Raw genomic sequence first — 23,829 nt, 5'->3', positions numbered from 1 at the left:
AAAGAGAAGGTTAGAGGTAGAAGCTGGGAAGCAGATGGGGAGATTGGGCTGTCTATGGGGATGTTAAAGTCACCCAAAATGAGAATTTGTAATTTAGAAGACAGGAAATGGTGAAGTCAAGTAGTAAAGTGATCCAGGAATTCATTGGGTGAGCCAGGAGGTCAGTATACAACCTCCACTTTCAAGGACAATGGGTGAAATACTGTGTGAATGTGGATCGCAAAAGATAAGGATATGAATGATGGTAATGGGGAAATGATCTGGAAGGCGCATTGTGGGGAAAGATGCATACCATGTGTGCTCTCAGGTTTGGGGATATGAGAAAAATGTAAGCCATTATGCTAGACCAGCAATGGAATTGGGATCAGATTGCTGAATTCAAGTTTCAGTGAGAGCCAGCAGATGAAGAGAACTTAAAAGAAAGTAGTCAGCATTCAGTTAAAAGGGGGAATTGAAGAAACACAATAAATGTCAATGAGGTTTTCAGGATTTCTATGTGAGATGAGGATAGGGTTAAAATTAGGAGAAGCTAAGGGGGCCAGGATTAGGAGAGATGTCCCCTAAAGTTAAAAGCAAAAGAATTTAAAAAAATATATAAAAAAAAAAAAGGTAAGTGGTTCAGTGATTTGTACTGTACATTGGTAAATGATGGGTTACGTTTTTTTCAAGACGCTGAATAATGCATGTGAGCTGTACATGGCTGAGGGAAGGAGAAAGGAACTAATGTAGAGAGAGTACAATGGAAGGGTAAAAAGTCGGTGAGTGTGGAGGACATAGATACAATGAACATGTTAGTAATTGTGTGTTTCTCATAGCATACCTGTCTCTTGTCTTGTTTAACTGCCATGTTTAACTGTAAGAAACCTTGTCATGACACTTCACCTAAAACGGCTTATGCACTTGTTCCAACCTTGCCCTCATGCCACCCTTATAACATGTCTAAATTTATAGGGGAGTATGTGCTAAGCTCTATACTGATTAATCTCCTTTACTCTATTGATCAGCTAAACTTAGCACCTTAGAAGGAAATACTATGCAGAGATAAGCAAATATATTGGCCTACTTGTATCATAAAAGGATCACTGACAACAGTTACAAAGATAATTTCAGCTCCGAGTATCTCATATGTACCATGAATGAATGTTAGACAATAGATGTTGAGAAATTAGTTAAATGCTTTGCGAAATACATTGCCGATTAAAATATTGTGTATGGCATTTTTAACTTCTTCATTTCTTAAACTATAAATCAAAGGATTCAGTGTTGGTGTCACTGCTAGGTAAAGCACTGAAAATATTTGGTCACTATCTTACGCGTGATCCGATGGTGGTATCATATACATACATAGTAAGGTCCCAAAAAATATTAGAAGGATGGTAAGGTGAGAGCTACAAGTGGAGAAAGCTTTTTTCCTTTGACCAATAGAGCTAAAGCCTAGAATATTTGCTAGAATTTTACTGTAGGACATCAAAATAAGCAAAAAAGGACATAGACCCACCCAAGCCTCCACCAATATCATTGTTTTTAACTTGTAGATATCACCACAAGAAATTGTTATCAATGTTTTCATGTCACAAAAGATTTGTTTGATGTGTGTTGATCTGCAGAAGGATAAACGTGATGCAAATATTGTGAGAAAAAGGGAATTACTGAATCCAAAGACCCAGCAACCGGTCACCAGAAGGTCACACTTTCTCTTCTCCATAAGTAGCATGTAATGTAATGGAAAGCAGATTGCAACATAACGATCATAGGACATCATGGTCAACAACCAAACCTCAGTGCAAACAAAAGAATTGAAAAAGTACATTTGTGTAAAGCAAGCAGTAAATGAAATCCGATTGTTTCCAGTAATAATGATGTCCATTAATTTTGGAAGTGCCACTGAACTGTACAGGACATCTACAAAGGATAGATTCAGTAGGAAAAAATACATTGGTTTCTGTAGCTGAGGATCCATAAAGATTATTACAAATATTAATATGTTCCAAAGTAGACATATGAGGTAGAGAGAAAGAAATATTGGAAATAAAAATACTTTTTGACCAAAAATATTGGAGAAAGCTACTATATAGAAGTCCATAAAATGTGTCACATTCTCCATAGAATTAAACTAAGGCTGAACCAAACCTACAGTTTCCAAAAGACAGTAACAGTGAGTATTATCTAATTTTAGTAGGACTGGGGTATTTGTTGGAGTTTACCTGAAGAGGAAGAATTTTGTTGGGGTTCCTGAGGTTGTTGCTGCAGCTTTCAAAAAAACTCAGACTAAATTGTCCTAAGCCATCTGTTCTTCCTTTTTTTTTTTTTTTTTTTTCCTTTAGGTTTCTTTCTTACAAGTAAAAATCGAATAATCTAATTGTGAAACAAATTGAGAATTTTAACATAAAATGAAAATAATAAAAAATAGAAAACTGTATGTTTCTAGACAAAAATACAAAACAATATCTCCACCAAAACAAATAAAATGAGATCTTGTGAAAGATTTGATAAAATGCACCCTTATGGCTTTTCCTTTCAGTTCAGTCATTTATTAAGACCAACGTTTCAGACGCTGGTCTTAATAAGCCCCTGTGCTGGCCGAAGTTATGAAGAGGCGCTAGCATCTGCATAAGGGTCCATTCACACGTCCGTAATTTGGGTCCGCATTCGTTCCGCAATTTGCGGACCCATTCACTTTCAATGGGGCTGGAACGGATGCAAATCCACATTTCCTGGATCCGCATCCGTTTTTTCGGGATCCGTTTTTTCGGGATCCGCAATTTCGTTCCTGGAAAAAATAGAACATGTCCTATTCTTGTTCGTAATTGCGGACCAGAAAAAGGCATTTTCTATTAGGGTCCATTCACACGTCCGTAAGTGTTTTGCGGATCCGCAAAACACGGACACCTGCAATGTGCGATCCGCAATTTGCGGATCCACACATCACAGACACTATAATAGAAAATGCCTTTTCTGGTCCGCAATTGCGGACAAGAATAGGACATGTTCTATTTTTTCCAGGAACGAAATTGCGGATCCCGAAAAAACGGATCCCGAAAAAACGGATGCGGATCCCGAAAAAATGGATGCGGATCCAGGAAATGTGGATTTGCATCCGTTCCAGCCCCATTGAAAGTGAATGGGTCCGCAAATTGCGGAACGAAGGCGGACCCAAATTACGGACGTGTGAATGGACCCTTATAGTGTCTGTGATGTGCGGATCCGCAAATTGCGGATTGCACATTTCAGGTGTCCGTGTTTTGCGGATCCGCAATTTGCGGATCCGCAAAACACTTACGGACGTGTGAATGGACCCTAACTTTGACGTATCGAGTGATGGTCTAAATGTAAGACCGCTTCCAAGACCATTTTCTAAGCCTAAAACAGGGGGAGAAAATTATGAATGAGACGTGCCTGCTGGCTTCTGACATTACCTAAGTCTGCTTTAGTTTTAATGCAGATTCAGGTCCCCTAAAAAAAAGTTGAATAAAGTTTTCACACATATTAACAAATATTAAACTGCAAATGCTTTTTTCCAATTATATATTTTTATATATAAACTTATTGACAAAAAAAATAACACACATAGATAGACATGTGGGATTGCTGCAAAACGTGGTATGTAGTTATGTCTCAGGCAGATAAATAATTACAGGTGTGGTCTGATTAGACACTGGAAAAGTGTTTCCCCTGCTGAAATGCAAAAAGTTTATCAGAGGCTGTACCTCTTGGTGAGAGTTCATTGACTGCTAGATATGCCTCTAAGATGCACTCAAAGATGTTTGTCCCAGATGACAGGGTTTGAGAGGTGGTTATCTTCGGACTGAGATAAGCAAGATGTTTTTTTCAATGAATTGTTTACCATCTAGGCAATTCTTACCTAGCTGTTAGGAGGTGTTGGGAGCATTGGTTACGTGAAATATGCAAAATGGACAGGCCCCAGATGGCCCAAATAGACCACCTGTAGAGAGGATTGTTTGATCCATCGACAATCATGAGCAGCTCCCATGGTTATTTTGTATACCATCCCGACAAAAGGCTGCACCTTAAGTACACACTCCTGTGTTTGCCCGGACCATTTCCAAGCACATAGCAGAAGGAAATCTAATGGAGGCCATTTTGTTTCCTGTCATTAACAGCCAGCCACCTTCATTTGCACTGGTATTGTGAATTAGAAACCTGGACTGCTATGAATTGAAACCGTATCATCAACAACATTCAGGTTTTAGAATAGAGGACTTGAGGTGTTCACTTCTATCCTGCCTTTGCTGTGGAGTGACACACTGCCCTAACTTCTGGTGTAATGATCTGGGGAGCCATCGCATATGTCAATCAGCTTAATAGTGATATGAAGGACACTAAGAGCTCAGCGATATGTACAGGACATTCTGCAGACACATTTGTTGCCACTCTTGGTGCCAACTAGCATTTTTTTCAGAAGGTTAATGCTCACCCACTCACAGCAAGGGTTTATTGGTGCTCTGTCTGCCAGATTTTAAGGCTTCCTTGGCATCCTGGTCACCAGATTTTTTACCTATCGAGTATTTATGGGGCCAGCTGGGGTGCCAGCTTCAGCAACCTATGAGTGTGCAGGATCTACAGGCACAACTAACATCTCTGGACAAATGTGCCACAGGATTCCATACAGAACTAGTATGCTTTTCTATGCCCAATAATATCTCATCCTGATCCAGGTTAGAAGCGGCCCAACAGGTCCTAGAGTCTCTATTCAATTGTGCAGTTTTCCCCAATAAAACATATCCTGTAACCACTTACATGTATCATCATAACTAGAGATGAGCGAAACGAAGCTGACAAAGTGAAATTCAATCCGAATTTCAGGAAAAGTTTGATTTGCAACGAATGTGAATTTCCCCGGGCTTCGTGATAACGAATCACATTTTTCCTAATATGGCTGCTGTACATGTGAAAACATGGGGCAAGGAACTCTGGGAAGGGAGGATCACCCAGATTGACATGCCTGCATGCAGCCAATCAGCAGCCAGCCAGCCCTGTGATGTCACAGCCCTATAAATACGGCAGACATTTTCTAGCGTTCTGAGTGCAGGGACAGATGTGAGAAAGTGCTAGGGACAGAAATAGGAAAAATCTCATTGTGAAAAAAAACCCTGATAAAACGATTTATAAGTGCAGGGAAAGGAGAGGAAGGAATCATTTCACATCTTAGTGCAGGGAGAAATGTCAGAAGGCAATAAAGACAGTGATAGGAAAAAATAATTGTTAAAAAAAAAGCGATTTACAAGTGCAGGGAAAGATTATTTGGGGATCCAAATAGCCATTAGACAGCTGTCATTCCAGCAATTTGTTTTCGGGGTGCAAGTGCTATGTCAAAAAGCCTTTAGTGGCTTATATCTGTGAAAAAAGAAAAATATATACGCAGTTCACTTCTGCAGCTAGATGAGGTGAAAGCATTTAGTGGCGTATTTTATTACAAAAAGAAAAATATATACGCAGTTCACTTCTGCAGTTATATGTGGTGAAAGCATTTAGTGGCCTATTTCAGTGCAAAAATAAAAATATATACTCAGTTCACTTCTGCTGCTATATGAGGTGAAAACGTTTAGTGGCGTATTTCAGTACAAAAATAAAAATATATACGCAATTCACTTCTGCAGTTAATTGTGGTGAAAGCGTTTAGTAGCATATTTCAATACAAGAAGAAAAATATATTGTCAGTTCACTGTTGCAGCTATTTGCGATAAAAGCGTTTAGTGAAGTATTTCAGTACTAAAAGAAAAATATATACGCAGTTAACTTCTGCAGCTATATTTGGTGAAGGCGTTTAGTGGTGTATTTCATTATAAAAAGAAAAATATATACGCAGTTCACTGTTGCAGTTATTTGCGGAAAAAGAGTTTAGTGGCCTATTTCAGTACAAAAAGAAAAATATATACGCAGATCACTTCCCCAGTTATATGTGGTAAAAGCGTTTATTGGCGTATTTCAGTACGAGAAGAAAAATATATTCTCAGTTCACTTCTGCAGTTATATCTGGTGAAAGCGTTTATTGCCGTATTTCAGTACAAAAAAATATATATATATATACGCAGTTCACTGCTGCAGTTAGTAACATAGTATATAAGGCCGAAAAAAGACATTTGTCCAGCCAGTTCGGCATTTTATCCTGCAAGTTGATCCAGAGGAAGGCAAAAAAAAACTGTGAGGTAGAAGCCAATTTTCCCCACTGAAGGGGGAAAAAATTCCTTCCCGACTCCAATCAGGCAATCAGAATAACTCCCTGGATCAACGACCCTTTTGTAGTAGCTATAGCCTGTAATATTATTACACTCCAGAAATTCATCCAAACCTCTCTTTAATTCTTTTATTGTACTCACCATCACCACCTCCTCAGGCAGAGAGTTCCATAGTCTCACTGCTCTTACCGTAAAAAATCCTTTTCTATGTTTGTGTACAAACCTTCTTTCCTCCAGACGCAGAGGGTGTCCCCTCGTCACAGTCACAGTCCAGGGGATAAACAGATGATGGGAGAGATCTCTGTACTGACCCCTGATATATTTATACAATTAGATCTCCCCTCAGTCATCTTTTTTTCTAAAGTGAATAACCCTGATGTTGATAATCTTTCAGGGTACTGTAGTTTCCCCATTCCAGTTATTACTTTAGTTGCCCTCCTCTAAACCCTCTCCAGCTCTGCTATGTCTGCCTTGTTCACAGGAGCCCAGAATAGTACACTGTACACCATGTGTGGTCTGACTAGTGATTTGTAAAGTGGTAGGACTATGTTCTTATCACGGGCATCTATGCCCCTTTTGATGCAACCCATTATCTTATTGGCCTTGGCAGCAGTTGCCTGACACTGGTATTTACTGCTTAGTTTGCTGTTTATAAAAATTCCTAGGTCCTTTTCCATGTCAGTGTTACTGAGTGTTTTAGCAATTAGTATCTACGGGTGATTTGCATTATTCCTTCCCATGTGCATAACCTTACATTTGTCAGTGTTAAACCTCATCTGCCACTTCTCTGCCCAAGCCTCCAATCTATCCAGATTCATCTGTAGCTGTATATTGTCTTCTTCAGTGTTAATTACTTTACACAGTTTAGTGTCATCTGCAAAAATTTATATTTTACTGTGCAAGCTTTCTACAAGATCATTAATAAATATATTGAAGAGAATAGGGCCCAATACTGACCCGCGAGGTGAGGTACTCCGCTAGTGACAGTGACCCAATCTGAGTGTGTACCATTAATAACCACCCTCTGTTTTCTATCATTGAGACAGTTACTTACCTACATACTCCCATTTTCTCTCATTTTATATACTGGATTCCAAAAAAGTTGGGACACTATACAAATCGTGAATAAAAACTGAATGCAATGATGTGGAGGTGCCAACTTCTAATATTTTATTCAGAATAGAACATAAATAACGGAACAAAAGTTTAAACTGAGAAAATGTACCATTTTAAGGGAAAATATGTTGAATCAGAATTTCATGGTGTCAACAAATCCCCAAAAAGTTGGGACAAGGCCATTTTCAACATTGTGTGGCATCTCCCCTTCTTCTTACAACACTCAACAGACGTCTGGGGACCGAGGAGACCAGTTTCTCAAGTTTAGAAATAGGAATGCTCTCCCATTCTTGTCTAATACAGGCCTCTAACTGTTCAATCGTCTTGGGCCTTCTTTGTTGCACCTTCCTCTTTATGATGCGCCAAATGTTCTCTATAGGTGAAAGATCTGGACTGCAGACTGGCCATTTCAGTACCCGGATCCTTCTCCTACGCTGCCATGATGTTGTGATTGATGCAGAATGTGGTCTGGCATTATCTTGTTGAAAAATGCAGGGTCTTCCCTGAAAGAGATGACGTCTGGATGGGAGCATATGTTGTTCTAAAACCTAAATATATTTTTCTGCATTGATGGTGCCTTTCCAGACATGCAAGCTGCCCATGCCACACGCACTCATGCAACCCCATACCATCAGAGATGCAGGCTTCTGAACTGAGCGTTGATAACAACTTGGGTTGTCCTTGTCCTCTTTGGTCCGGATGACATGGCGTCCCAGATTTCCAAAAAGAACTTTGAATCGTGACTCGTCTGACCACAGAACAGTCTTCCATTTTGCCACACTCCATTTTAAATGATCCCTGGCCCAGTGAAAATGCCTGAGCTTGTGGATCTTGCTTAGAAATGGCTTCTTCTTTGCACTGTAGAGTTTCAGCTGGCAGCGGCGGATGGCACAGTGGATTGTGTTCACTGACAATGGTTTCTGGAAGTATTCCTGAGCCCATTCTGTGATTTCCTTTACAGTAGCATTCCTGTTTGTGGTGCAGTGTCGTTTAAGGGCCCGGAGATCACGGGCATCCAGTATGGTTTGCCGGCCTTGACCCTTACGCACAGAGATTGTTCCAGATTCTCTGAATCTTCGGATGATGTTATGCACAGTTGATGATGATAGATGCAAAGTCTTTGCAATTTTTCGCTGGGTAACACCTTTCTGATATTGCTCCACTATCTTTCTGCGCAACATTGTGGGAATTGGTGATCCTCTACCCATCTTGGCTTCTGAGAGACACTGCCACTCTGAGAAGCTCTTTTTATACCCAATCATGTTGCCAATTGACCTAATTAGTGTTAATTGGTCTTCCAGCTCTTCGTTATGCTCAAATGTACTTTTTCCAGCCTCTTATTGATACTTGTCCCAACTTTTTTGGGATTTGTTGACACCGTGAAAATTGGAATCAACGTATTTTTCTTTTAAAATGATACATTTACTCGGATTAAACGTTTGATCTGTCATCTACGTTCTATTACAAATAAAATATTGACATTTGCCATCTCCACATCATTGCATTCAGTTTTTATTCACAATTTGTTTAGTGTCCCAACTTTTTTGGAATCCGGTTTGTACTAACCTTTTATGTGGTACAGTGTCAAATACGTTGTAGAAGTACAGATATCCAACATCCACTGATTCACCACTGTCAAGTCTAGAACTTACCTCCTTATAGAAACTGATTAAATTAGTTTGACATGACCGATTCCTCATAAAGCCATGCTGATATGATGTTATTTGCTTGTTTTCATTGAGATCCTCCAAGATAGCATCTCTTAGAAAACCTTCAAACAGTTTACCCACAACAGATGTTAAACTTACCGGCCTATAGTTTCCGGGGTCTGTTTTTGTACCCTTTTTGAATATTGTTACCACATTTGCTATGCACCAATCCTGTGGAACAGTCCCTGTCAGTATAGAGTCTGTAAATATCAGAAATAAGGGTCTGGCTATGACATTACTTAATTCTCTTATAAAAAAAAATTATAAGTGCAAGATAATGCACCTGAGGCGAAAAACCCAAGAGCAGAATATAAAATCAGTGATACAGTCCTAACCTCAGTATCTGAGGAAAGGCATTTAGGGGTCATTATTTCAGAAGACTTAAAGGTAGGCAGACAATGTCATAGAGCAGCAGAAAATGCTAGCAGAATGCTTGGGTGTATAGGGAGAGGCATTACCAGTAGAAAGAGGGAGGTGCTTATGCCACTCTACAGATCACTAGTGAGACCTCATTTGGAGTATTGTGCTCAGTACTGGAGACCATATCTCCAGAAGGATATTGATACTTTGGAGAGAGTTCAGAGAAGAGCTACTAAACTAGTACATGGATTGCAGGATAAAACTTACCAGGAAAGATTAAAGGACCTTAACATGTATAGCTTGGAAGAAAGACAAGACAGAGGGGATATGATAGAAACTTTTAAATACATAAAGGGAATCAACAAGGTAAAAGAGGAGAGAATATTTAAAAGAAGAAAAACTGCTACAAGAAGACATCGTTTTAAATTAGAGGGGCAAAGGTTTAAAAGTAATATCAGGAAGTATTACTTTACTGAAAGAGTAGTGGATGCATGGAATAGACTTCCTGCAGAAGTGGTAGCTGCAAATACAGTGAAGGAGTTTAAGCATGCATTGGATAGGCATAAGGCCATCCTTCATATAAGATTGGGCCAGGGGCTATTCATAGTATTCAGTATTTTGGGCAGACTAGATGGGCCAAATGGTTCTTATCTACCGACACATTTTATGTTTCTATGTTTCGATATGGGGGTGTATGCCATCTGGTCCTGGCGATTTGTCAATTTTAATCTTTTTAAGTCGCTGTTGTACTTCTTCCTGGGTCAGACAGGGCACTTTTATTGGGGTATTTACTTTAACATTCTGCATTTCTTCTGACAGTAAATTTTCCTCAGTGAATACAGTGGGAAAAAAAACATTTAATAGCTTTGCTTTCTCCTCATCGCTCTCTGCAACTTTCCCCTCATTGCTATGTTAAGGGCCGACACCTTCAGATTTATACTTTTTACCATTTATATAATTGAAGAACATTTTAGGGTTAGTTTTGCTCTCTTTGGCAATTAATCTCTCGGTCTCTAGTTTGGCGGCTTTTAATTGTTTTTTACATATTCTATTTCTAGTTATTTGCGGTAAAAGAGTTTTGTGATGTATTTCAGTACTAAAAGAAAAATGTATATGCAGTTCACTTCTGCAGCTATATGTGGTGAAAGCGTTTAGTGGCGTATTTCAATACAGGTAGAAAAATATATTCTCAGTTCACTTCTGCAGTTATATGTGGTGAATGCGTTTAGTGACGTATTTCAGTACAAAAAGAAAAATATATACACAGTTCACTTCTGCAGTTCAGGGCCGTCTTTGCCGCAGGGCAAAAGGGGCAGCTGCCCCGGGCCAGTTGCTCCTGGGGGCCCAAGGGAGCTCCGTTTCCCGACTCCCATTCACTAGTCACTAGGTTAAAACATTCGGGGCCTGGGCCCCTGATGTTTTGTCTCAGGCCCCGAATGTCCTGCCTGCCTGCCTGCTAAATACAACTGTATTGCTGTACACAGAACGGCAATACAATTGAATCTAATATACACTGTCTGGGAAGAGGTGAAGGACCTGTGGTGACATCACAGGTCATATGATTAGCAAAACAGGCTGTGATAGGATGACCTGGATGATGTCACCATCATGTGACCAGTGCAGGATTGGACCGGAGTGAAAAGGAGAAGGAGCCTAATGCTGATGTCTGTATATGAGGAGAGGTAAGTGAAGGGAGAGGCAGAGCAATGCTGGGGGTTGTAGTTATTTAACTAGGATGTATGTTAGGGCTGAAGGGAGGGATGTTATTGACATGGAACTGTGTGCTTGGAGGTGGCTGGGGGAGGGAGTGATGTTATTTACACGGGACTGTATGTTGAATGTGGATGGTGGGGGGGAATGATGTTTATGTACATGGGACTTAATGTTTAGGCTACGTTCACACTTGGGTTTGGGGATCCGCTTGTGAGATCCGTTTTAAGGCTCTCACAAGCAGCCCCAAATGCATCAGTTTAACCCCAATGCATTCTGAATGGATGCGGATCCATTCAGAATGCATTCGTTCGGCTCCGTACAGCCCCCTGTTCCGTTTTGGAGGCGGACCCCAAAATGCTGCAAGCAGCGTTTGTGTCCGCATGGCCTTGCGGAGCCAAATGGATCCGTCCTGACTTACAATGTAAGTAAATGGGGACGGATCCCTTTGCATTGACACAAAATGGTGCAATTGTAAACGGATCCGTCCCCCATTGACTTTCAATGTAAGTCAGGACGGATCCGTATTGGGACTTAGAAATTCAAATCTAATACAAACGAATAGGTCCTGAACGGATGCATTAGTTTGTATTATCGGTGCGGATCCGTCCTGTACAAGTACAGGACAGATCCGCACGAACGCAAGTGTGAAAGTAGCCTTAGGGGGTGATTCTTACATGGGATTGTGCGTTGGAGGCGGCTGGGGAGGAGGTGATGTTATTTACATGGGACTGTATGGTGGAGGGAGGATTTTAACTGCAGGGGGCACTGCAGATCCAGGGGACATTATAGGTGGTCTTATTACTACTGGGGGCTCTATAGGAGGGTCTTATAGATACGCCTTTTTTCTACTAAGCGCACTATGGGGGCCTTATTACTACTGAGGGGTCTGTAGGGAGCTTTAGTACCACTGGGGGAACAATAGGGGGCTTTATTTTTACTGGGGACTCTGTGAGGGTATTATTAATATGGGAGGGCTCTTCTAATAATGGGGGCATTGTTGAGGAGCATTATCAAGGTTGGGTCAGTGTTACTAATGAGGGCATTCTAGAAGGGAATTACTATTGGTGGGACTATGAGAAGCACTATTACTACGGGGGGCAGTAATGTTTCTTCAGGATAGTATTTGGGGGTATTGGGGGGGGCAGGGGCGTAACTAAATGCTCATGGGCTCCGGTGCAAGAGTTCAGCTTGGGCGCCCCCCTTCCCTCAGTGCATTGTGTGTCTTCTTATGCGGCACAAGTGTCTTTGGGCCCCTTCAGGCTCCTGGGCCCGGTAGCGACTGCTACCTCTGCACCCCCTATAGCTACACCCCTGTGGGGGGGCACAGCAAGCAGCAGGATAACACTGTGGGGACTCCAGTTGGGGGATAATGATAGAATGTGAGGAAGCTAAGAGGTCTGTGTGTCACACTCTGCAGAGACGAGGCGGCTGAGAGAAGTTGTCCAGACCAAGTGGAGAAGATGATGAGAGAGAAGATCTACAGAGAGGATGATGACAGAGAGGAGACGTCACCTAGAGGCCCTGGACGTGACAGGAAACTGCTGCTGTATAGCAAGTACAGCAAAGTGCGGGGGGGGGGGGGGGGGCGGGATCCAGGGGGCCCAAGTAAATTCTTGCCCAGGGTCCAATCAATATTAAAGACGGCCCTGCTGCAGTTATATGTGCTGAAAGCGTTCAGTGAAAGAGTTTAGTAGCGTTTTTCATTACAAAAAGAAAAATATATACGCAGTTCACATCTGCAATTTTTTGTGGTGAAAGAGTTTAGTGACTTATTTCAGTATTAAAAGAAACATATATACACAGTTCACTTCTGCAGATATATGTGGTGAAAGCATTTAGTGACGTATTTCAGTACAAAAAGAAAAATATATTCTCAGTTCATTTCTGCAGTTATATGTGGTAAAAGCATTTATTGGCGTATTTCAGTACAAAAATATAAAAATATTCACAATAAACTTCTGCAGTAATATGTGGTGAAAGTGTTTAGTGGCGTATTTCAGCACAAAAAGAAAAATATATACACAGTTTATTTCTGCAGTTATATGTGGTGAAAGCATTTAGTGGCCTATTTCAGTACAAAAAGAAATATATATTTGTCGCTTTTAGGGGTGTTTAAATTTAATTTTTATTTATTTAGTTCAGCTAACAGTATGTCAGACAGAGAAGTGCCAGGCCCTGCACAGGGGAGTGTCAGAGGTCTAAATGTTTTTGGCGCAAGGCACAGGTCGTAGCAGAGTAAGGGGGTGTGGCACCAAGAGTCGCATCAAGAGGCTTGAGCTCCCGGTGTCATCTAGCGGTCGTGTTTTGACCAGCAACCCAGTGGTTCTTGATTGGTTTACTCGGTCATCCACTTTATCCCAAGTGACATCAGACACCTCCAGCCAACAATCGGTGGGTTTGTCAGACACAACCCTTATTGACAAGGCCCGGGAGCAGGCCCTGTGACCTCACCTGTCCTCAACCTGCCTGTGTCCTTTTCTGTTTTTTAAGACAGAGAAGTTATGTATGCTGTGGAATCAGCTCCACTATGCAGCGAGGGCGAGCTACTAGAGGACAGTCAACAGCTACTGCCCAGCCAAGATCTGGAGGAGACATCCTCAGCTTCCTTCGCTAGGCGGGCATCTAGTGATGAGGAGAGTGGCGTGGGAGCTGGTATTGCGACCGCTGAGGAGGACATCAGTGACGTTTAGACAGTACTCGATGGTGATGAAGCCGATCGCACTTGGAAGCCGGGTGAAGAAGGGACTTCGTCATCATCAGGAGAAGAGGGTGGCAGCTTGCCCATGAGGCAACGGATGATCCAGAAAGTCGCTAGCGTGGCCCGGAGTCAGCAGGGTGGCAGCAGTGGGAGGTCGGAAGCCAAATGGGCACGGGGTAGACCACCTGGTTTGCAGCAGCCTACCTGCATGGAAAGGTGTGGTGCACGGGTTCACGGAAGCAGAGGCGGTAGCAGTCAGCCAGTGTAAAGTGTTGGGGTAAAATAAGCTACTCGGCGGTGTGGCAGTTTTTTGTGAAGCCTCCGGAGGAGTTCAACATGGCCATATGTAGAATATGTGGTCAGAAGGTGAAGCGTGGCCAGGGTGCCATTGTTGGCACCATGGCCCTGCGTCAACATATGCAGAATCACAATATAGTGGCCTGGGAGAACCGTGGCTCCGATGTGGTGGTCCAGCCTGCCGAAACAACCGCTGCATCACTTAGTGGCACGCTGCACCCAATTTCAGACAGTCAAGGCTCCACAACTTCAGCCGAAGGGAGCTGTCTGTCGTTCCCATCGTCTGCTGTTCCTGATGCTCCTGATCCTCCTACTACTCGTCAGTCATTCCATCAGCAATCAATCAGCAAAGCGATTGCCAAAGACAACAGTATGCGTGCACGCATCCAACGGCGCAGAAGCTGAACGTGCTATTGTCAAAGTTGCTGGTGCTGTAGTCCCTCCCATTCCAAGTGGTGGACTCTGAACCTTTCAGAGAACTGATGATTTGTGCCGAGCCGAGGTGGAGAGTCCCAAGCCAAAATTTATTTGCCAAAAAGGCAGTACCAGCCCTGCACAAGCATGTAGAACAGAAAGTGGGCCAGTCCTTGAGCCTGTCGTTGGCTGCCAAAGTGCACGGCAGCGGCGTTGTGTGGAGCTGTAATAACGGTCATGGACAATACATTTCTTTTATGGCCCACTGGGTGAATGTGGTTCCTGCACAACCAAACCAGCAACTTGGTCAGGTCACGCCGCTTCCGCATCCACGTTGTCATGCCGTTGGTCCAGCGACAATGTCAGTTTCTGCCTCCTCATTCTCCACCATGTCCTCAGCATCCACTGCAGGGATAAGTCACAGTGCCCCTCCATCATACCACATGTGCAGGGCACGGCGGTGTCACGCTGTTCTGCACCTGGTTTGCCTTATCGAACGGAGTCGCATAGGGGAGGAACTGCTCCATGTCCTTTAGCAAGAAATTGAATCCTGACTTTCTCCGCAACAACTGAAAATCGGAACCATGGTGACCGGCAACGGGAAGAACATGTTATCGGCGCTGCATCAAGGAAGGCTGAGCCATGCGCCCTGCATGGTACACGTGTTCAATCTGGTTTTCAAGCGGTTCCTGAAGTCTTCCACCCATCTGCAAGACATCCTAAAAATGGGCATGAAACTTTGCATGCACTTCAGCCACTCGTACAGCGCAAAGCACACCCTCCTTGAGCTGCAGCGGCAGAACGCGCATCCCCAACATAGGCTAATTTTAGAAGTTTCTACCCGTTGGAATTCTACCCTCCATATGTTAGACTGACTATATGAACAGAGAAAGGCCATCAATGATTTCTTGATGATGCAAGCGGATAGGAGTACTCCCCTGTGTAACTTCGATGTCATCCAGTGACAGCTCATGCATGACACCTGCCGTTTGCTCACGCCCTTTGAGGATGCCACGTTATTTGTCAGTCCCCAGGACTACCGGATGAACAACGTCATTCCACTGCTTCATGTCCTGAAACAGATAGTGGTAACAATGGCTGGTCAGGGGACTGGAGACGTGGCGTCTAGATCTCACGGCCACATGAGCCCTGTGGGTGCTGCACTGGGAGAGGAGGAGGAGGGGGAGGAGGACATTGGAGCACAGGCAATGTGTAGCGAAATGGGTGGTTTTTCTATTCAGGTGACAGGAGAGGAGGAGCAGCAAGAGGAGCTACAGAGCGATGAGGAAAACAAGAAAGAGGACCCAGACACACAGTGGCAGTATGCAGTGGAGATGGAGGCAGGTAGTCCCTCCGAGTCACTTGCACAAATGGCCCGATGCATGCTCACTTGCTTGCGTAGTGACAGCCGAATTGTCACCATTCGGCAGAGGGGTGACTTCTGGCTCTCCACCTTGTTGGACCCTCGCTACCGGTCTTTTTACACCCATTGAGAGGGAGGACAACTGAACTACTGCAGAGACATCCTATGTAGTCAGTTGGTCGCTGCCTATCTGCGCCATCCTCTTGCAGGTCTGACTGGGGGGCCCTCTGTGCTCACGTTCCACTGCCATGGCTGCTGGGAGTGGTGGAATGGCCGGAGCAGTACCAGCTCCATCAGCAGCAGCCTGAGTCTACAGTCGCTGATGAGTAGCTTTCTTCACCTGCATAGTAAAGAAACTACTCACAAGCAGCAGAAGGTAGACCTGAAGCTGGACCTTAACCAGCAGGTGGTGGCATACTTGGAGTGCACCCTGCCAGCCATCATTGAAGATCCACTGGACTACTGGGCAGCCAAACTGGATTTGTGGCCGCAACTGGCCGAGTTTTCCCAGGAAAAGCTGTCCTGCCTGGCCAGTAGTGTGGCATCAGAGTGGGTGTTTAGTGCGGCGGGGGCCATAGTTACCCCAAGGAGACCTCGCCTTTCCACCCAAAATGTGGAGAGACTGACCTTCGTCAAGATGAATCAGGCATGGATTAGCCAGGATTTCCAACCACCAATTCCTGATGCATCAGACTAAATTATCCATGGTGCCACACCAACACTTTGACAAAAAAGACCGATTTCTTCTGGCTACCTGCTACCTACCTGGCTACCTACTACTCTGATGCTGCCACCCTCTGATGCCACACATCTGATGCAAAGTGCTCCTTCTTTCACCCACCTTCGTCAGCGGGTACTGGTATTTCCACCTACCGCCCCACTTTGTCACCGGGTCACTTTGTGGTCTGATGCTGCTGCTGCTGCCATCTTCACACTATGTCACCTTCACACTCTGTGGCATCCTGATGCTGCTGCTGCTATCTCCACACTATGTCACCTTGCCACTCTGTGGTATCCTGATGCTGCTGCTGCCATCTCCACACTCTGTCACCTTGCCACTCTGTGGTATCCTCCTAATGCTGCTGCTATCGCCACCTCCATACTCGTCATTGTGCCACTCGGTGGCCACCTCAAGACTCTGTAGTTGTGTCACTCGGTGGCCTCCTCATTCTGCTGCCAACTCCAGACTCTGTCATTGTGCCACTTTGTGGCCTTCCCCTGAGGCTGCCAACTCCATACTGTGTTATTGTGCCACTCTGTGTTCTCCTCATGCTGCCACCACCTCCAGACTCTGTCATTGTGCCACTATGTGGCCTCCTGATGCTGGCGCCACCTCCAAACCCTGTCATTGGGCCACTCTGTGGCCTCCTCATGCTGCTTCCACCTCACCACAATGTCATAGGGCCACTTTGTGGACTTCTCATGCTGTTCCCACCCTCCCCACTTCATGAGTGGTCCACTATTTTGGCTTTCAGCCTGGCTGACATCATCATCTATTTGACCTTTCTTCTGATCTGTCAGAAGGAAGGAAAAATGAGACATACAACGGTTCTTGTCTGTAAGGGAGCTGTAAGGCCTGTATGGTCCCATCAGAATTGGCTTATGATTTGGTAGCCAAAAGCAGGAGTGGGTACAAAACACAGAAGACATGCAAATATTCCATTCATGTGTCATCTCTGTTTTAGATCCACTCCTGTTTTTGTGGGCATTAGCAATACTGATGGATTACAGACCAAACGCTGACCGAGTGAAGGCGGATGCTCCACAGACTGGATCAATTTTTTTGTGGGTTATTGTTCTGACGGATCAGAGGAAGGCCAAAATAATCAGTGACATCAACACAAACTTACTGCTGACACCCTCTCCACTCTGTCAGGGGGCTCTACTTGTATTAGTGTTTAATAGAACAGGTTCTGTAGACATCTATGTGGAATCAGCTGATGACGGTGTAAAAAGAGTGCGCTTCTTCTTGGCGCTAACATCGACCTGTAAGGCTGAGTTGATACTTCAGTAGTTATTTGGTCAGTTTTGGTCCCATTACTGCCCAAATAAGTGAAGTGTGCAGTGATTCTAAAAGCGACGCCTGTCATCTGCATGCCATATGGACTCACAGTATTGTTTCACTTCCACAGCAGACTCCCTATGCGTGTTACAGCAAGGCACAGTGTTTTACACCCCTATAAAGTCTCTCTGCAGCCAGGAAATAGCCGTTTTTTAATGTAATTAGCCACAAATAAATTCGGATCAAAGCAAATCTTTTCGAAGAATTTAGCTAACATGCGGAATTGAATTTTTGAGAAATTCGCTCATCTCTAATCATAACATTCACACATAGAAAGTTTAATTCCATTTCAACAACTCTCTCTCTTTTTCTTTCTCTTCGCATCCACAAGTTCCCAACCTAAAGCCTCATGCACGCGTCCATGAAACACGGACCGTGTGATACCGTCCTGGATTTCTTAGATCATACCAGTGTATTACTGTACTGCGACGGCAGCAGGAAGCGCACGGCGTCATAGCAACCAATGACGCTGTGCGCTCCTGCACTCAGAAGAAATCCAGGCCGGTATCACACGGTCCGTGTTTCACGGACGTGTGCATGAGGCTTAAATCCCATTAATTCACCTAGTTCCCCACCACCAAAAAAATGAATAAAAAATGGTCAGAAGGTGCCATGTGTATTAAAATGCTATCAATAAAAACTAAAGCTCACGCAGGTTTGTCAGTATAAAAAAAAAATTAAAAAAAAATAAAATGAGTTTAATTATGAGAATATAACGACACAAAGCAATCTTAGAGCTTTTTCATTTTTTTTTTAAAGTAGTAAAACATGAAGACCAAATAAATTTGGTGTCTTAATAATCTGTAGTAAATTTTTTTTTTCCTTTTTACCATACCGACATCACTTTAAAAACCCAGACATAATCCAAATGTTAATAGGAACATGAAAAACAAGAACATGAAGTAAAGTAGAATGTATTATATAATAGTGTGTATTCACTCCTGCAGGTCTTATGGCTTTTTATCCAGTAATTATTACAGAAATTGCAGCAAAAATGGGACAATACAGCAAGGGTACTTGGTTACATAATTTTCTGATACCAATGTTTTTTTTGCAAAGAATTTCTGATATTTTTGGTTAAAAAAAAGCACAAAGCCTGCACCTGGCAATAAGCCCTTATGGCCATCACATTTGTTCATTTTATCTGGCTTTTTTTTTTTGGCAACCTGTGTTTTCTTCATATAACTTTTTTCCATATAGAGAAGGTAATGTGAGCTACAGCCAAAAAGACAAAAAATGGCATCTAATAGAAAAATAAACACCATTAGCAAAAAAGACTTGTGTCCTGCATTTCATATTTCCCATAGCAAATATCTGGAGCTGCACCAAACATGCCATTAAAATGCAAACACACAAAGCACAAAACACACCCATAAACCTACATATGAATCCACTCTTAGGTCTCTTGCACATGGCCTTTTTTCTTCCCCCGTTTACTGGCCATTTTTTGCGTTCCGTATACGGTCCGTATATGGAACCATTCATTTCAATGGTTTCGCAAAAAAAATGGAATGTACTCCGTATGCATTCCGTTTACGTATTTCCGTTATTCCGTTCCGTTTTAACACAGAACATGTCCTATTATTGCCCACACATTCCGTGGCTCCATTCAAGTCAATGGGTCCGCAAAAAAACGGAACACATACGGAAATGCATCCGTATGTCTTCCGTTTCCGTTCCGTTTTTTGCTGAACCATCTACTGAAAATGTTATGCCCAGCCCAATTTTATCTATGTAATTACTGTATAACTGTATATGCCATACGGAAAAACGGAACGGAAAATCGGAACAGAAACACAACGGAAGCAAAAAACAGAAGAACGGATCTGTGAAAAACAGACCGCAAAACACTGAAAAAGCCATACGGTCGTGTGCAATAGGCCTTAAGAAATATTTATCCACCAGTAACTTAGTTAAGCCATCTTTCTTAGTGGTCATTGGTAAAATTTACATTTTATAATTCATTTGTTCCAATTTTTCTAATATTTAAACCTCAAAAAGAGATTAGACAGCTGAAGCTCAATTTACTCAATATGTGGAATTTGCAATACCTTTGGAAATGCCCAGGTTTGGTTTATGAGTCCTCTTGCCAGGCTCTACCCAATTTATATGTCTCCTTTACATAAATTATTTTCTCTGGGGGAAGTTAAAAGAATAAAATAGCCATGTACAGGTATTCTCTATAGACACAGTTTTTTTTTTCAATAATAAGTGGCAATAACTACTGTAACTGGAAATTATTTCTGTAGTTAATAAAATGGATTTATGAATAGCACCTCCAGAGTTTAACCCCTTATTTTTTTTTTTTTTTTTTTTTCATTTTTTCATGATGGCCTCTCAAGGGCTATAACTTTTTTATTTTTCCAACTATGTAGCCATGTGGGGACAAGTTTTAGTTTTTAATGGTGCCATTTTGGGCTGCACATAACTTATTGACTAACTTTTGGTAACTCTTTCTGGGAGGGGGAGAGGAAAAAACAGCAATACTGCCACTGTGTTTTTATTTTGCAGCGTTAATTTTTTGGGCATAAATAATATAAGTTTATCCTCAGGGCAGTACAATTCCAGCGATACCAAATACATATTTATTTTTTAGCATTTTACAACATTTGCACAATAAAAACTTTTTTTAAGAAGAAAATGTTTTTGCATTGCCACATCCGAAGACCCATAACTTTTTTTTTATTTTTCTTTCTACAAAGCTGTGTGAGGGCTTGATTTTTTTGGGGACATCTTGCAGTTTTCAGTATCATTTTGGGGTGCATAACACTTTTTGATTGCTTTTTATTACTTTTTTTTGGTGGCTAATAAGAAAAAAGCAGCAATTCTGGATTATTTTTTTATGGCATTGACCATACATGAAACATTACATGATAATTGCGTAGTGCGGGTCATTATGGACACGGTGATACCAAATATGTAGAGGAAATTATGTTTTTCAATTTTATCCATTGAAAAGCGTTTTTTCAATGGGAAAAGGATACTTTTTTGGGATTTTTTTTATTTAAAAGTCCCACGAGGGGATCATAATAGGCGATATTCTGATCTAAAATACAATACACTATTTCTATGGTGCACAGTATTTTAAGGTCAGTGCTATGACATTCACCAGCAGGCTGTGTCAGAGAGGTGCAGCCTGCTGGGAAATGCTGGAGGCAGGCCTGGGGCCAACACTAGGCCCAAGGATGTAAGGGGTTATGCAGCCCAGACCTGTGCAGCGCTTAGACTGGGCCATCAGAAAAAGGTGTATTGGCGGTCACTAGGGGTTAAGGCCTCTTTCACACGGGTGAGTTTTCCGCGCGGGTGCAATGCGTGAGGTGAACTCATTGCACCCGCACTGAATCCGGACCCATTCATTTCTATGGGGCTGTCCACATGAGCGGTGATTTTCACTCATCACTTGTGCGTTGCATGAAAATCACAGCATGCTCTATATTGTGCGTTTTTCACGCAACACAGGCCGCATAGAAGTGAATGGGGTTGCATGAAAATCGCAAGCATCCGCAAGCAAGTGCGGAGGCGGTGCGATTTTCACGCATGGCAGCTAGGTGACGATCGGGATGGGGACCCGATCTTTATTATTTTCCCTTATAACATGGTTATAAGGGAAAATAATAGCATTCTTAACCACCTCAGCTCCCCTAGTTTAAACCCCCTTAATGACCAGACCACTTTTTACAATTCTGCACTACACTACTTTCACGGTTTATTGCTCGGTCATACAACTTACCACCAAAATTAATTTTACCTCCTTTTCTTCTCACTAATAGAGATTTAATTTGGTGGTATTTCATTGCTGCTGACATTTTTACTTTTTTTGATATTATTAAAAATGACTGAAATTTTTGCAAAAAAATGAAATTTTTCACTTTCTGTTGTAAAATTTTTCAAATAAAACTACATTTCTATATACATTTTTCTCTAAATTTATTGTTCTACATGTCTTTGATAAAAAAAAATTCAATAAGTGTATATTTATTGGTTTGCGCAAAAGTTATAGCGTTTACAAACTATGGTACAAAAATGTGAATTTCCGCATTTTGAAGCAGCTCTGACTTTCTGAGCACCTGTCATGTTTCCTAAAGTTCTACAATGCCCAGACAGTAGAAACACCCCACAAATGACCCCATTTCGGAAAGTAGACACCCTAAGGTATTCGCTGATGGGCATAGTGAGTTCATGGAAGTTTTTTTGTCACAAGTTAGCGGAAAATGATTGTTTTTATTTTATTTTTATTTTTCTTACAAAGTCTCATATTCCACTAACTTGTGACAAAAAATTAAATTTTACATGAACTCATGGCGAGTTCATGTAAAATTTTATTTTTTGTCACAAGTTAGTTAGCCCCTCACGAAATACTTTGGGGTGTCTTCTTTCCAAAATGGGGTCACTTGTGGGGTATTTATACTGCCCTGGCATTTTAGGGGACCTAAAGCGTGAGAAGTAGTTTGGAATCCAAATGCGTAAAAAATGCCCTGTGAAATCGTAAAGATACTCATTGGAATTTGGGCCCCTTTGCGCACCTAGGCTGCAAAAAAGTGTCACACATGTGGTATCGCCGTACTCAGGAGAAGTAGGGCAATGCATTTTGGGGTGTATTTTTACATATACCCATGCTGGGTGAGATAAATATCTCTGTAAAATGACAACTTTGTATAAAAAAAATGGGAAAAGTTGTCTCTTACAGAGATATTTATCTCACCCAGCATGGGTATATACACCCCAAAACACATTGCCTTACTTCTCCTGAGTACGGCGATACCACATGTGTGACACTTTTTTGCAGCCTAGGTGTGCAAAGGGGCCCAAATTCCAATGAGTATCTTTAAGATTTCACAGGGCATTTTTTTCGCATTTGGATTTCAAACTACTTCTCACGCTTTAGGGCCCCTAAAATGCCAGGGCAGTATAAATACCCCACAAGTGACCCCATTTTGGAAAGAAGACACCCCAAGGTATTCTGTGAGGGGCATGGCGAGTTCCTAGAATATATATTTTTTTGGCACAAGTTAGCTGAACATGATTATTATTATTATTTTTTTCTTACAAAGTCTCATATTCCACTAACTTGTGACAAAAAATAAAATTTTACATGAACTCGCCATACCCCTCACGAAATACCTTGGGGTGTCTTCTTTCCAAAATGTGGTCACTTGTGGGGTATTTATACTGCTCTGGCATTTTAGGGGACCTAAAGCGTGAGAAGTAGTTTGGAATCCAAATGCGTAAAAAATGCCCTGTGAAATCGTAAAGATACTCATTGGAATTTGGGCCCCTTTGCGCACCTAGGCTGCAAAAAAGTGTCACACATGTGGTATCGCCATACTCAGGAGAAGTAGGGCAATGTGTTTTGGAGTGTCTTTTTACATATACCCATGCTGGGTGAGAGAAATATATCTGTAAAATGACAACTTTGTTTAAAAAAAATTGTATACCCATGAGAGATTGTATACCCATTGGAATTTGGGCCCCTTTGCGCACCTAGGCTGCAAAAAAGTGTCACACATGTGGTATCGCCATACTCAGGAGAAGTAGGGCAATGTGTTTTGTGGTGTATTTTTACATATACCCATGCTGGGTGAGAGAAATATCTCTGTAAAAGACAACTTTTCCCATTTTTTTAAACAAAGTTGTCATTTTACAGAGATATTTCTCTCACCTAGCATGGGTATATGTAAAAATACACACCAAAACACATTGCCCTACTTCTTCTGAGTACGGCGATACCACATGTGTGACACTTTTTTGCAGCCTAGGTGCGCAAAGGGGCCCAAATTCCAATGAGTACCTTTTAGGAGGGCATTTTTAGACATTTGGATTCCAGACTTCTTCTCAAGCTTTAGGGCCCCTAAAATGCCAGGGCAGTATAAATACCCCACATGTGACACCATTTTGGAAAG

General features: G+C 42.2%; 1 pseudogene; it reads right to left on the bottom strand.

The window, feature by feature from the left end:
• Positions 1–1,165: 1,165 nt before the first annotated feature.
• On the bottom strand, positions 1,166–2,104 carry LOC120988011 (annotated as a pseudogene).
• Between the last annotated feature and the right edge of the window lie 21,725 nt (positions 2,105–23,829).

Source organism: Bufo bufo, chromosome 1 (genome assembly GCF_905171765.1).
Source record: "Bufo bufo chromosome 1, aBufBuf1.1, whole genome shotgun sequence".
In the NCBI taxonomy this organism is placed as follows: Eukaryota; Metazoa; Chordata; class Amphibia; order Anura; family Bufonidae; genus Bufo; species Bufo bufo.
The sequence above is the reverse complement of the archived record's forward strand: the minus strand, read 5'-3'. Positions and strand labels throughout refer to the sequence as shown.